Below are 13,781 nucleotides of genomic sequence, written 5' to 3'. Positions count from 1 at the left end.
CCGAAATGTTAAAAGTTGTGCAAAGTTTTGTCGTTAATACAGGGTGTTTCAGTTAACTTAGGCCAAACTTTAAAAATATGCAAATGCTTCGTAGCTCGATAGAACCAAAGTAATGTTGTTTGCCGTCGCTTGGAGATACTCAGATAAATTATTTTTTTGCATTCCGCCTATTAACTTTGGCCATTCGCTCAAAATTCTGGCGAATGCAATTCTCATGTGTTTTCATGTAATTATAATAATTGAGAAGGTGATTAACTAATTTACAAGAATTATCTAATTATTCGGAATGCAAAAAATAATCTGAGTACCTCCAAGCGACGGCAAACAACATTACCTTGGTTCTGTCAAGCTACGAAGCGTTTGCATATTTTAAAAATATGACCCAAGTTATTTAAACACCCTGTATATGTTCGAATATCTTTCATGGAACACGTAGAGCCACATTTCCTCTCACAGTATCGCGTCCATCCTGTTTTACACTTCTGTATTTCATTCACGCTAAATGCTATCGTGCCTACAAAGCCACTGCAACTTCCGCAAAACTAACAGTGTGGAGCACATGAAGGCGGATGCCGCTATACCGACCCAACGCCAAAATACTGTTCTGATCCAGCCCACACATCGGAACCTCATCAAAGTTAACGTGGATGGTGCAGCTCTTACGGCTCTGATTAGCACTGGTGCATACGTATCTGTGATGAATTCTAAGCTTCTCAGGCCTCTCAAGAAAATCCTCACTCCTGTCCTATCGCAGGTGGTACGAGTCACCGACGGTGGAATACCAGCCCGCTAATTGTCATGTGTGCGGCTCGTATGGGTGTCACGGGACGTCATACTTCTGTTTTATTCTATGTCCTAGAACACTGCTCCCACGACTTAATAGTAGGACTTGACTTTTTTTTTTCAGCACATTCGGCCTTGATCGACTGTTCTGATGATGATGATCATCAGAACAGTCGCACTAAGCACTATCACCTGGGTAGGAGGACTTATCCTCCCCCTCATAGCAAACTGGCTAGACCTCTGTCGTCCACTTTACGCATGCTTCAGACTAAGTCCTATCCCAACCTGGCCCTTTTTCATTCGATCACTCCAGAGGCTTTTAGCTCTAATCGCCCCGACTGTGCGGCTGTTAGCAATCTAGAATACATGCTCTGGCGATGCCCCTCGTTACAGGGACCCAATCGCATCACGGAAAAAGAATGGAGCTCTGCCATCCAGAGCTCAGAACTGTCACTACAAACTTGGGCTGTCCAGAGAGCCGACGATGCGGCGGTTAGGCTCGGCCTACCCGTCCCCACGTGGGAGCGGCCCGCAGCTCTGCCCTAGAGCAGGGCTTCTCAGGACCTACTTAATAAAGTTCTTTGTCTGTCTGTCGGTCTGTACTTGGTTGCCAACTTCCATGACTTCTTCCTCCATTCTGTGTCCACACTTTTCATGTACAGATACATGTGCACTTTAGCCGCCCATTTATTTTCATCCATGTTCCTCAGCCTTTCTTCAAAACTAATTTTGCTCTGTGCTTCTGTGACTTCAAAACAGGCCCAACCCATGTCACCCTGAACTGCCTCATTTGTGGTATTACCGTGGGCTCCCAAAGCCAACCGGCCTACTGATCTTTGGTTAACTTCCAACCCCGACAAGATATCCGATTTTAAGCATCGAATGGCATTTGCGAACGTTAGCACTGTCACCATTACTCCTTTATTATTATTTATATATGGTTTGTACACATATACACACAAGGACACGAAGGAAATAGGGAGAGAGCAAGCTGACAACTGCCACCGAGAGGGGCACAACGCCTGCCTACTCTTTCAGGAGGAGAGAATAGAGGAAATGAAAATAGAATGAAAGAAAAGAGGAAATAAAGAAATGACGCAGACACAGACAGAGAAAACAAAACAAAATACAAACAATGTCTATAAACGGGAGGCCAAGTCAGTGTCTTTCAGCAAAGTTAGCAGGGCTCGATGGGCCTGGTCATGTCGAGCAGCGCACCCCCTTGGAAATAGGCAATCGTCAAGGGTCGCACATTGCAGCCCAATAAGTCTATATTCCTTAATTAGCAATGCGCGCTGCGCAAACGAGATGTTCAAGTGTCTCATAGGAGCCACAAACCGTACACGACGGGCTATCCGCAAGTCCTTGTCGGTATAGGCGTTCGCGCACCAACACAGATCCAACCCTTAACTTATATAACAGTGCTCTAGCATGACGGGGCAAGCCTCTACCACGAGCACAAGGAGGGAACGATCTGTCTGCAACACGCCGGTCTGGGTGCTATTTTAGGAGGTGTCGGCGTATCAGAAGAAGCGTTTTCAGACATGCAGGAATTGTTAGGGCAGTCACATTCGTGGTGGGCACAACTTGAAGCGAGGCGATCAGCCTCTTCATTTTCAGCGGTGCCCACGTGCGAGGGCATCCACTGGGCAATGAAGGACACTCCACATGAAGTAATTTTGCCGCTAGTTTCTAGGATGCCGCATAGAATTGGGGTATTGCCATCTTGTCTCAGTCTTCTGAGGGCCGCACGGGAGTCTATAAGTATGACGACCTTCAATGCTTTTAATTCTTCGTGTACGTACTTCAGAGCAGCATCAATCGCTTCCAGTTCGGCAGTTGTTGATAAGGTCGGAAGTAGTATTCTAAAAACCCGTCTGATGCCAGTCGAAGGGCAGAAGAAAGCTGCAGAAGTTCCCTGGGCGTAGCTGTGTACAGATACGCACCACCTCATACTTATTGTGGCCCCACAGTGCTCTGTGTTTCATTATTGCTGCATTCCGTTTCCCCTGTATTTTCAGACATGTTGAAACTTCAAGACGGCCTATATTTTACCGCTCTAAGATGCGCCCTGACGGCCTCTTACCGGCTGTTCATTGTTACTGCTTATCTGCGTTAGACTGTTCTCATTCAGCTTCGTCATCTGCCGACTGCCGTTCACCAGGGCATGTCACGGACTTATGACTGCGCTTGTCAGCCCGTCTGCTGACCTTGTCTTTACTGCGACGTCTGTCATTATATCGCTGCCTGTGACCTTTGTCAAAGACGAAAAGAAGTGGACCACACTCCCCGCCGGCCGTCGTCAACCGCTTGACGTATCGTCATAACCATTTTTCCCTGTAGGTGCTCATCTGCTAGGACCCTTTTCTGTGTCTTCTGCGAGAAATGAGTGCATTGCTGTAGCAACACGTTACGACAACCGGCAGGCAATCACACAGGCTCTTGTAACAACCTGCTAAACCTAAGAAGCCGACTTTCTCCTAGACAACGTCATCCTTCACAGCGGTGCCCTTCGACATCTTCTCACCAAACGAGGCCGCTACTTTATTTCTAACGCTGTCAATGATATTCTACACGCAACACAATATTGGTACTGCTTACAATCCGCTAACGTAAGACCTAACCGAGCGCCTGAACCGAACCCTCCCTGACATGCTTTTCTTGTAGGTCCCTGCTGACTATCGCGACTGGGACGTAGCTTTGCGTTCGTTACCTTTGCCTATAATTCTTATCGCAGCCATACCGTGGGATTATCTCCATTGTTCCTCTTGTTTGGCCGCACTTTTAGGGTAAAGTTAAACGCCATTCTGCTGCTCGCGAGTCTGAATTTCATGCAGGAGCACGCCCGCGAAGACTTACTCAAGACATAAGAGGCGCGCCATATTGCCCGACGTCGACTTGCGGACTCGCAGGAAAATCAACGGCGCCTATATGACGCCCACTACACACAGGGCGCCCTGGTCTTCCTTTGGTCACAATCGTGGCGTGTGGCCCCTAGAAGTTACTTTTGCGCTACTGTGGCCCTTACCGCTTCTGGCGTCAAGTAGCCGATGTCACGTGCAAATTCGCCCCCCTTGATCCAACTGCGGCTCAGCCTCGCTCAGGCGTAGCCCATGTTGCGTGTCTCAAGCAGTATCATTCGACTGCCTTCGAACCTGCACTGGGTCAGTGCTTCAGCTGCCTTGAGTAATGTGACAAGCTGATGAAGAATGCATTGAAGATGAGTCCAAAGTAGACGCTGCTCTTGGACTTCGCGAGCTAGCTAGCATCATGCCAGTAAATATCGTTCATGCTTTCTTTTTCGCCTTAACACTATATATATATATATATATATATATATATATATATATATTCGAAAGAGAGGAAAGGTAAAGCAGGCGGGCAACTGCTATCGGTAGGAGCACGACGCGTGCCTGCTCTTCAGAAAGGACAGCACAGAAACAACGAAATGCAAATAGGAAGAAATGAAGAAAAAAGTAAAGAGAAAATGCGACGACAGATCTTAAAGAATAAACGAAACAAGGATAAAATAATACAGCCGGTCACTGCAGGTCACGGTGCTACGATAAATGCTGATATTAAAAACTTGAAAAAATGGCAGCTTTCTTTTCGAAGACAGCCTCTAGGCAGGAAGTGTATTGTATCGTCATTCCAGTCTCTGAATATACACGGGCAATGTCTAAGATATTCAGATAATGCAGATAAAGCTTTAGTTTTCACTACAAAATAATAGCAGCTGTACTGAAGGCGAATGACCGCGCTTCGATGTCTGGGAAAAGACGACGACGATGAGTGGTGGTTGTTGTTGACGCTCTAGCTCGCGCTCGCGAGTAACCAGACCTGCCTTTCGAATAGCTTTCTAGAATGCCACGTCCAGGCCTGCTTGAAGACCAACACCCTCATTTTAAGTGGTGGAGGTAGCGGGGTACTGTTCATCCTGGAACTTCGCAGCCGGACGCTACCATCAGCTTTCGCCATGACTGATCCTGGCCCATCGCAAGCTGCTCCCGTGCCAACGACAATCCACTGTGCTGGCGTGCCACGACAACGCGACCCACCTATATTTAACGGCACCGACGACTCGGACGTCGAGGATTGGATCGTCGAGTACGAACGAGTGAGCTCTTGTAACAAATGGGATGACCGCGCCAAGCTGACGAACGTTCACTTTTACGTCACTAATGTAGCCGGCCTCTGGTTCAAAAACCATGAAACCGAAATCACGAACTGGTCGACCTTCACGGCAGCCGTCGCGGAGGTCTTCGGTCGTCCCGCTGTGCGCCGGCTTCGCGCGGAACAGCGCTTGCGCAGTCGAGTCCAACGCAGGGAGGAGACGTTTACAAGCTACATCGAAGCGCGGTCATTCAACTTCAGTACACAGCCTTCACGTCCGGTAGACAATTTCATGTATTCTCTTTGTTTTTTGAACCAACCACTCGCGAAGCTCGGCTAATAGCGGATATTTCTTCGGGAATATGACCTGACCAGAAGAAAATATTGTCCTATATGCCACACATTCAAGGCACCGAAAAAATAAAACTAAAGCGAATACTAGCGCGAACTGAATGAGTGAAAATAACAGCCGGGACATACACATCTACAACAGCGCAGAATGTCGTGAAGTAGTGATAGTGTAGCGCCCACCAACGCCGCAGCGCGGAGCGCTATGGTCGGCGCTGCAAAGAGAAAAAAAAATAACGAAGCGCGACGCGTGCTTGAAGCGGAAGCTCGGCACGCGCAAGGTCGTTCTAAAAGCTAGCCACGCTGGTCGTCGCAGCCGCCGCTTCGCTAGCCGCCTTCGCCTTCTAAGTAGGAACGACGGCACGGCTCGTACGGCCGCCGTCACGTCCTCCTACAGTGGTGACCCGGTGGAGCGCGCCTTTTCCCGAGCGACACGCTGCCATGGCTCACTGGCCGGAGCCGCAGTTCGACCCGCCACTGCCGCCGTTCTCGTCCAGCTACGTCGGCGCATGGTTCGCCCAGTTCGAGGCGGCTCTGGAGATGAACCTACATATGGATCCAGGAGTTCAAGCACGCGGTACTCCTCGACGTCCCGCCGCTTGCTCTCCAGCTCTATCTCGGCGTTCCATCGCCTGGCCCGCGCCCATAGCGACGAACTGCGGCAGTCGATCCATCCTCAACTTCTATGGCTGCTATCTACCGCCCTCTTCCAGAGGCGGACCACACGGTACGCGACTCATCTCCGCCAACACCCTCACGGCCAGCACCAAGTGCGTCTGCTGCTGCGCCCGCATGCCATCGTCCTCAGGCTACGCCACCGCCTTTATCGCCACCAACGATGACACGTGGCAGTGGAGACATCACCGACCCAACGCCGGCTCCCGTGCCGCACCCCATCGGGTCTGTCTCCGACTTCGATCCTGCCACTGGATCTCTGACTGGCTCCCTACCCGACCCGTCTACGCCGTCCGCTGATCCGCCCTCCGATCCGGCGCCCGAGCTCTGCACCGTGCCGACTCCGCTGCCTCCGACCGTGTCAACTGTCGCTACAACACAGCACCTACCAGCCAGCTGAGAGCGACGCAGCAGCAGCAGCGACCTTTTCCCTGTCCCTGCGCTCCCCGTCCTCTCCTTCGGCCAACTTGCTGTTGGGCCGTTCTAGCGACCACTCTGCACAAGTCGGACGTTGGAGGCTGCGAACAATCGTCGCGCGACTCGGATACGGCAGATGGACTAACAACACCAGTTCCCCGACGCGAGTCTTGATGGTGTCTCGCGCCCACCACCTCATCCTGTCCTTCGCGTCGTGCCCGCATTGAAGCTCGCCTGTCATCATGACTCGGCTGCTCCTCCTCCAGCTGTCCCACATTTTCGCCAACTCGCACCGGTCCCTTCTTCGAGCGCCGTCCGACGACGCCTTCCTGGGCGTCTCGAGTGCCACTCACGCCCAAGGCTGTTGACCGTGGTAAGACCGAGACTCCGGCACGCGCATTCCGTACCCTCTCCTCCTGACTCGGGTGGTGTCGCGCGCAGAGGTTTGCATCTTGCGACCTCTACCACGGGTCGGGCAAGACCTGACAAGTGCATGCACAAGCTACATCCACCAGAGCGCACGCATCTGCGAGCGCGTGACGATCGAGCTTGCGGCTTTGGCGTGCCCACCAATGACTGCGGCCGGTCGCCGTTCGTTCCGGCTGGCCTGCGTGAACTGCTGCAGAGGCGTCTGCTTTCGCCCTCTCTGGGCCGGTGTGCTGTGCACCGCTCGTCCGCAGCGCCACTCGCAGCATCGTCCACCTGAGGGTTTGCTAGTCCCCTTCGCCTCCAACGGACTCACTACTTAGATTGACCCAGGACCCTTTTGAACCTCGCTCATGTCATTTATTCTATCGCCGTTCCGTCTGGGCGGGGGGCCCTGTAGCGCCCAGCAACGCCGCAGCGCGGAGCGCTATGGTCGGCGCTGCAAAGAGAAAAAGAATAAAGAAGCGCGGCGCGCGCTTGAAGTGCAAGCTCGGCACGCGCAAGGTCGTTCTAAATGCTACCCACGCTGGTCGTCGCAGCCGCCGCTCCGCTAGCCGCCTTCGCCTTCTGAGTAGGAACGACGGCATGGCTCGTACGGCCGCCGTCACGTTCTTCCTACAATAGGAATATATCTTTCGTTGTTTTCCTTTTTCTTGACGTCAAACGATCCTTCCTCATACCTTCAGAGATACACGTCGGCCTTTAAAAGGTAAATGTTCCCCCAACTCTATTTGAGAAGACCAGATATCCTCATAATTTCAAGTCCTGCTACAAGATGCGTGTCGCTTTCTTTCTTCTGGTGCTTTTACTTATCGGGCTGGCAGATATCTCGTGAGTAGAAGCATTCGTACTTCTCAATCATTTCCGTGTAGAAAACAAAAATATTCATGTTACTCTAAAATTGTATAAATATTTCACCAGTTTGCATTAGAAATGTAAAAGGTTCGGCTAGTTGGTGGGTCATCCTTAACTATGCTCACAGCCCAAGGTTTCACGTCGACAAAAGAAGATTCTAGGACACTACTCTCTTATTTTGTCCCCGTGAAGCCTTGCGCTGTATGGATTTTCATTATAATTGGCGTTGCTAACTATAGTTCCGCCAGAAAATTTCCCAAAGTAAGGACATTACTATTTAGTTCGCAATCCGTAACGTAAGAAATCCCAAAGTTGGCCACCTTTAGGTTACACCGGTTTCCAAATCCTTTGAATATAATTGGCGACATTGTTGTGACTAGCACTGTATGTTTCGATGAGTGTGTATTTGGTGATATGTTTTACATCATAATAATTACGAAATTCGGCACATACGCACTGACATGTTACCAGTTTGCCAGGTTAGCGTCGAAAAGGTTTACTGAAGAGTAGCCCATATCCATTGGCCCACACCCTGTGACCCAATATGATGGCAACGAGTTTCATTGGAGAGTGGCCCATGCCCAGTGGGCCATACCCGTGACCCAAATTGACGTGAAACATGTTCAAAACATGTCCCTTGTGCGCTGCCCATTGTAGATGTTCATTAAAGTACGGCACATACCTAGTGCCGCATACCTCATGTCCCACTGTTGGCGCCAAATAGATTAATTGTAGATGTTCATTCTTAGCGATCCAACTCAATAGATGTTAACCAGTTCACTAGATATCAAGTCAACTTAACTCCTTAGCTAAAAATGAAGGAGTTGACTCTAACGAAAAGTTAGTGTCTTTAAATGCAATTCAACACAGTAACGAAAACAGGTTTCAGGATCATGAGAAATGTAGAATGTGCAGAATACCGTGTTCTTTATAACTACCGTGGCCGCGAAATTTCCCCATTGATACTGAAAGAGCCATATTGATTATAAATTGAGGAATGCAATAAATTGGCCAAGTCTTGTTTAGTCTTAGATGGTCAGCATTTCACTTAAGTAGTCTCGCTTGAAATCCAACTTTAGCGCTCCGGGATTGTGTGTCAAAAGGGTTTCAGCCCTATTGTGGAATCACTGGCTCCCATTCTATTCTCACACCTTTCGCCCCACTGGCACCATCATACTATTCCCATTTCTTAGGGGTGTTTAAAAATATGAATGATTATGAAATCATTCCAACTCCAGAGTTGCCACTCCGCAACGCTCAACAAAACACTGCGTCGCCATCATGCCGTCGTCGTCATTACATCGCCTTCATTTTACTTTGATCCTTACTTCGTTGTCATCCATCGTCATCGTTTCGCCGTCTTCACTCGTTTGTCACTGCGTTGCAATTGCACCATGGTAATTTCATCGCCAATATACCATGGTCGTCCCTCTATAGTAACAACGTAGTCTTCATCGATCCCTCGACATCATACCATCGTCATCATATGGTAACCCGCTAAACTATTTCTTACAGCTAAGCTCCTCACTACATGGGAGAGCACCCCCCGCGGCACCCCTTCTCGAGAACGTATATTCTACTCCGAGGCGTCAGTCCTGCTTTGCCCATCCCCATGTTTATTTTGCCCATGCCTTCCGGCGGCATACCCGGGCCGCTCCTGGTTGTAAGATGCCAAGGTGAACGCCGTACGTTACAGTAGACACAACGAACTCGCAATCTACGCTGAGCAATACACTAATGAAATGTTTCAACTATAAATGCGATGCTAAGACACACGAATGCGTGCATTCTGTTATGTCCAACTTAGGTACGTAACTGTTTACACCTTCTACTTAATTGCAAGTTCGCATAGCGTCATGGTAGCCGGCGCATAAGAAGCTATGGTATTTAGGCTAATGTGACCTTTTGTTGGCGTTATAAGCAGCATTGCGAGCACATGTGTATGTGCAGAAAAGTGTAACTCTTCAACACATCTGAATCACACGTTACCAAGAAATCAAGCACATCTACAATAAGAAAACAGCGATCATGGAGACCTCCCACTGCGTCGGTCCGGCAAGATTTCGTTTTCATTGCGAAATGTTCTTTGTCGCTGAGAAGTTACTTATCGTTTCCTCGGCTATGGCTATGGGGAAGACTGCCTGCTACGTCTGCGTTTCGAGACCTGGGCGCTAAGTCAGGACGAATAAGCACAGGCGCTAGGTTCCCATGTCACACCGCAGCGACTGTATTGCGCAGGCTCATAGCATTATCAGGATGCACGACCAGGGTGCATGTCCACTATCAGGAGAATGAACTGCATATTCGTTTCGCGTTAGCAAGCGCAATAAAGCCCTTTCGAAAGCATATATCATGCAATTGTTAAAGATCGGGACATTTCACTACATTTGATTATACGGTGCCTGTGATCGATCCAGTTTTGAATAAGTTGCCTTTGGGATTGGCCCAATTTATCATTTTAATGTATCCGAGATCTGCGCAGTTTTTATTACATTGTAAAGGCGTTTATTGCACGTAAGCGTTATGGCTGACCGTCCGATCAGTTCAGGGAACCGCGAGCGCGAGCGGCGTAGTCCGAGCGATGCGCTGGAGAGACTGCCCCACTAGACAGAGCTGGTAAGGATGCCCCACTGCATCGTCCCTCTTCTTCACTACAATTACCCCGGGGACGAAAAAGGGAGCCGTCCGGCGAACTAACAGTTCGTCACTATTAGGGGATCATAATACGGCTTTAGGCGCTCACGTTGACAATGCCGCGTCCGCGACGGCGCATGTCCGAAGATGGTTCAACGGGCTGAATCACATATTTGACGGGTGATGCACGCTCGACGATGCGGTAGGGGACCTTCATACTTGGGCATTAACTTGGGAGACAGACCCGGTGCAGTGGAAGGAACTGAGAGCTACACAAGCGCTCCAGGAAGAAAGTGGGCGCAGAGGTGGTGTCACCGCAAGTCTTCTTCTGCCGCTCTTCGTCATTGGAGGTAAAGGCACGGGGAGATCGCGGCACTCTTCGGCATGTCTCACCGTATCAGAAATGGGCGCACATTCAGATGCGTGGGCCGGTATGGTAGGATTGCGTCGATGGTGGGCGGTGGGTGCCGGCCGTATAATAAGAAATATGGCGAAAAACCAGTAGTGCTCAGCGTAGTGTATTGTACGCGTAGGTGACGAAGGGCAGAATGGCGTCCCAGTTCGTGTGGTCGGAGGAGACGTACATTGAGAGCATGTCGCCGAGCGTACGGTTGAATCGTTCCGTGAGTCCATTGGTTTGAGAATGGTACGCCGTTGTTGTGCGATGAACAACGTGACACTCTTTGAGAACAGCTTCAACTACTTCCGAGCGGAAGACACGTCCGCGGTCACTGAGCAGCTCCTGGGGTGGCCCATGACGTAGAATGAACCGACGAAGCTGGAAGGAGGCAACGTCGAGCGCAGTAGCTGCCGGAAGCGCCGCAGTTTCAGCGTATCGCGTTAGGTGGTCAACTGCCACAATAGCCCATGCGGTTTCCAGCCGATGTCATGGGAAGGGGCCCATACAAATCTATACCGACGCGCCCAAAGGGCCGGGTGGGGCAAGGCAAAGGTTGCAGCCCAGCTGGCGAGAGGCGGGGTGAATATTTCCGGCGCTGGCAATCGGGACAAGAGCGTACGAACTTTTGAACGTAGCTGTACATCCCTCGTCAATAGTACCGCTGTTGAAGGCGCTGGTAAGTCTTGAAAACGCCAGAGTGGGCACACTGGGGATAAAGCTGCGCAAATATCGAAACGCAGGCTGCGAGGCACTACTAACAACCACCGGCGGCCGTCGGAGCTGTAATTGCGCCGGTGAAGCAGGTCGTCGCGAATGGCGAAATGGTGAGCTTGACGGTGCAACGCGCGGGTTGTTGACCTGGTCGATGGATCAGAGAGCCAGCCTATAAGCGACGCAATCCAGGGGTCCTTGCGCTGCTCAGAAGCGATGGTGCGAAAGTCGATGGAAGACACAGTCAACCGAGATATATTGTTGTCAGCCAAGGGAGAGCGCGAGAGGGCATCATCGTCCGAGTGGTGTCGTCCGCTGCGATAGTGTACGCGGATGTCGTAGTCTTGCAGGCGAAGTGCCCAACGTGCAAGTCGGCCGGACGGATCTTTCAATGACGCCAGCCAACATAGTGCGTGGTGGTCCGTGTTGACATCAAATGGGGGCCATACAAATATGGCCGGAACTTAGTAAGAGCCCAGATGATCGCGAGACATTCTTTTTCTGTCACGGTGTAATTATTCTCGGCTTTCGTAAGCGTTCGACTGGCACAAGCGACGACATACTCAGGGAACCCTTGCTTGCGTTGCGCGAGGACAGCGCCAAGGCCAACACCGCTGGCATCTGTGTGTACCTCTGTAGGGGCCGTCGGATCGTAGTGGCGCAAAATTGGGGGGGGGGGGGGGGGGGGGGGGAGTCAGCAAATGACGAAGACTCGTGAACGCCTCGTCACAGTCTGATGACCACGAGGTGAGGCGCCCGTTGCCCCCTAGGAGCTTCGTCAGGGGCGATACGATGGCGGCGACATTCCCAATGAAGCTTCTGAAGTACGAAAATAGGCCGATGAAACTGTGCAATTCTTTGATGGACGTTGGCTTGGGGAATTCGGCAACGGCGCAAAGTTTGTCGGGGTCGGGGAGAATTCCGTCCTTGGAAACAACATAGCTAAGAATCGTGAGTTGCCGTGCAGCAAATCGGCAGCTTCTATATGTTTAATTGCAGGCCGGCGATCGATAAACAAGTCAAAACGCGCCGGAGGCGTTCGATTCCCAGACACAGTTCCCCATCAAGGAACATTTGAAGAAATTGTTGGCATTTATTTCAGGCCATGGAGAGTATTTGTGTAGAAAGCATAACAAAGAAATGTTTTTTTTTACTTGTTGCTTTATTACTGTACTAATTACTCAATAAGTAATTGTTTTGGTAAACTATCCGAAGGTGAAACGTAACTATGGGCTCTTCATGAGGTTTTCTACGCTTACATTAGCATTTTCAGACGTAAAGCTCAGCGTAACATATATGATAAATTTGGCATTACAGGATTAATAACAGAGCCTTGTTGAATTGACACAAATAAACTTATACTAGGACATTTCTTTTTTATCTGGGAACGTTGCCACGTTTCATATCTTCTCACGAAGGGAAGCCAACGACGACCGCGGCTAATAAAAGCTTGTAAGCCGGCACAGGTGCGATCAGAGGGCTATATAAATAGCAGAGCATAACCTCTGGAATACTCACGCACCCTTGGGAGGATCGGTAATGCCGGTCAGGGCGATAGCGAGGCATGCGTGTTTATTCAGATTGCATGTGCTATGTGAATAGTGCTAAATTATCTAGAACATATATGAGCGCCAGTGGCTCTGGAGGTTATGGTGGCGCATGTATCAGTATGGCACCGCCTGTCTATAAGACCACCGATTTTGCTAGACGCTGTCGTTATGAATTTGGTGTTGTTTTCTTTTCTTGGCCTAATAAGATTCGGTGGTCTTTTTTTATGTTTGTGTTTTTGCTTCCTAAATAAATTGTAGGGTTTTACTTGCCAAAAATACGATCTGATTCCGAGACACGCCGTAGTGGGAGACTGCGGAAAGGTTGACAGTCTGATTAGCATACGCAAAAGAGGATGAAGGCGAAAGCCTGCGCGCACACCAGACATTAATTAAATTACTCTTAGGGTTCCGAAATATTTTTACAAATTTGATGACTAGCTGTTTATTTCTTTATTTTTCCTTTACTCCTTTATTCTATTAAAGTCATGTTATATATTCTACCTATTTATTCTCATATGCACACATATTCCCAAATTTATGTTTGCAGTATTTTATAAATCTCTATTCTCATTGTTATATCGAACTACGCGGTTCTGGGCCAATCCCCGAGAGTGCGTATGTGCCACTACCACCAAGGCTCTACATCTACATCTAAATTACTCTGACATTCTCATTCGAATGCGTTGTTACTTCTTACTTGTTTTCTCTTTACTTGTTCTGCTTTTCGGTCGCCTAGACATCAGCACTGGTTCGGCGTGGTTAATGACACGTTATAACCGTCGTGACTTTGTGTTTTTCGTTCGTCTAATTTCTTGTAGCGCAGGCAGAATGAGAGGGACACTCAAAGGCACATTATACAAATACAGAGC

At 49.6% G+C, this 13,781-nt stretch overlaps 1 long non-coding RNA gene across 1 annotated transcript in view; it reads left to right on the top strand.

Annotated features, from left to right (window-relative positions):
• The first annotated feature begins 7,503 nt into the window (after positions 1 to 7,503).
• LOC119445941 (uncharacterized) overlaps positions 7,504 to 13,781 on the top strand; it is a 28,428-nt gene continuing 22,150 nt past the window's right edge. The window contains exon 1 of the long non-coding RNA XR_007466062.1: positions 7,504 to 7,593. This is a non-coding gene — a long non-coding RNA (uncharacterized LOC119445941). The remainder of the gene's footprint in view (positions 7,594 to 13,781) is intronic.

The sequence above is a fragment of the Dermacentor silvarum genome, chromosome 3, assembly GCF_013339745.2.
Source record: "Dermacentor silvarum isolate Dsil-2018 chromosome 3, BIME_Dsil_1.4, whole genome shotgun sequence".
NCBI lineage: Eukaryota > Metazoa > Arthropoda > Arachnida > Ixodida > Ixodidae > Dermacentor > Dermacentor silvarum.
The sequence above is the reverse complement of the archived record's forward strand: the minus strand, read 5'-3'. Positions and strand labels throughout refer to the sequence as shown.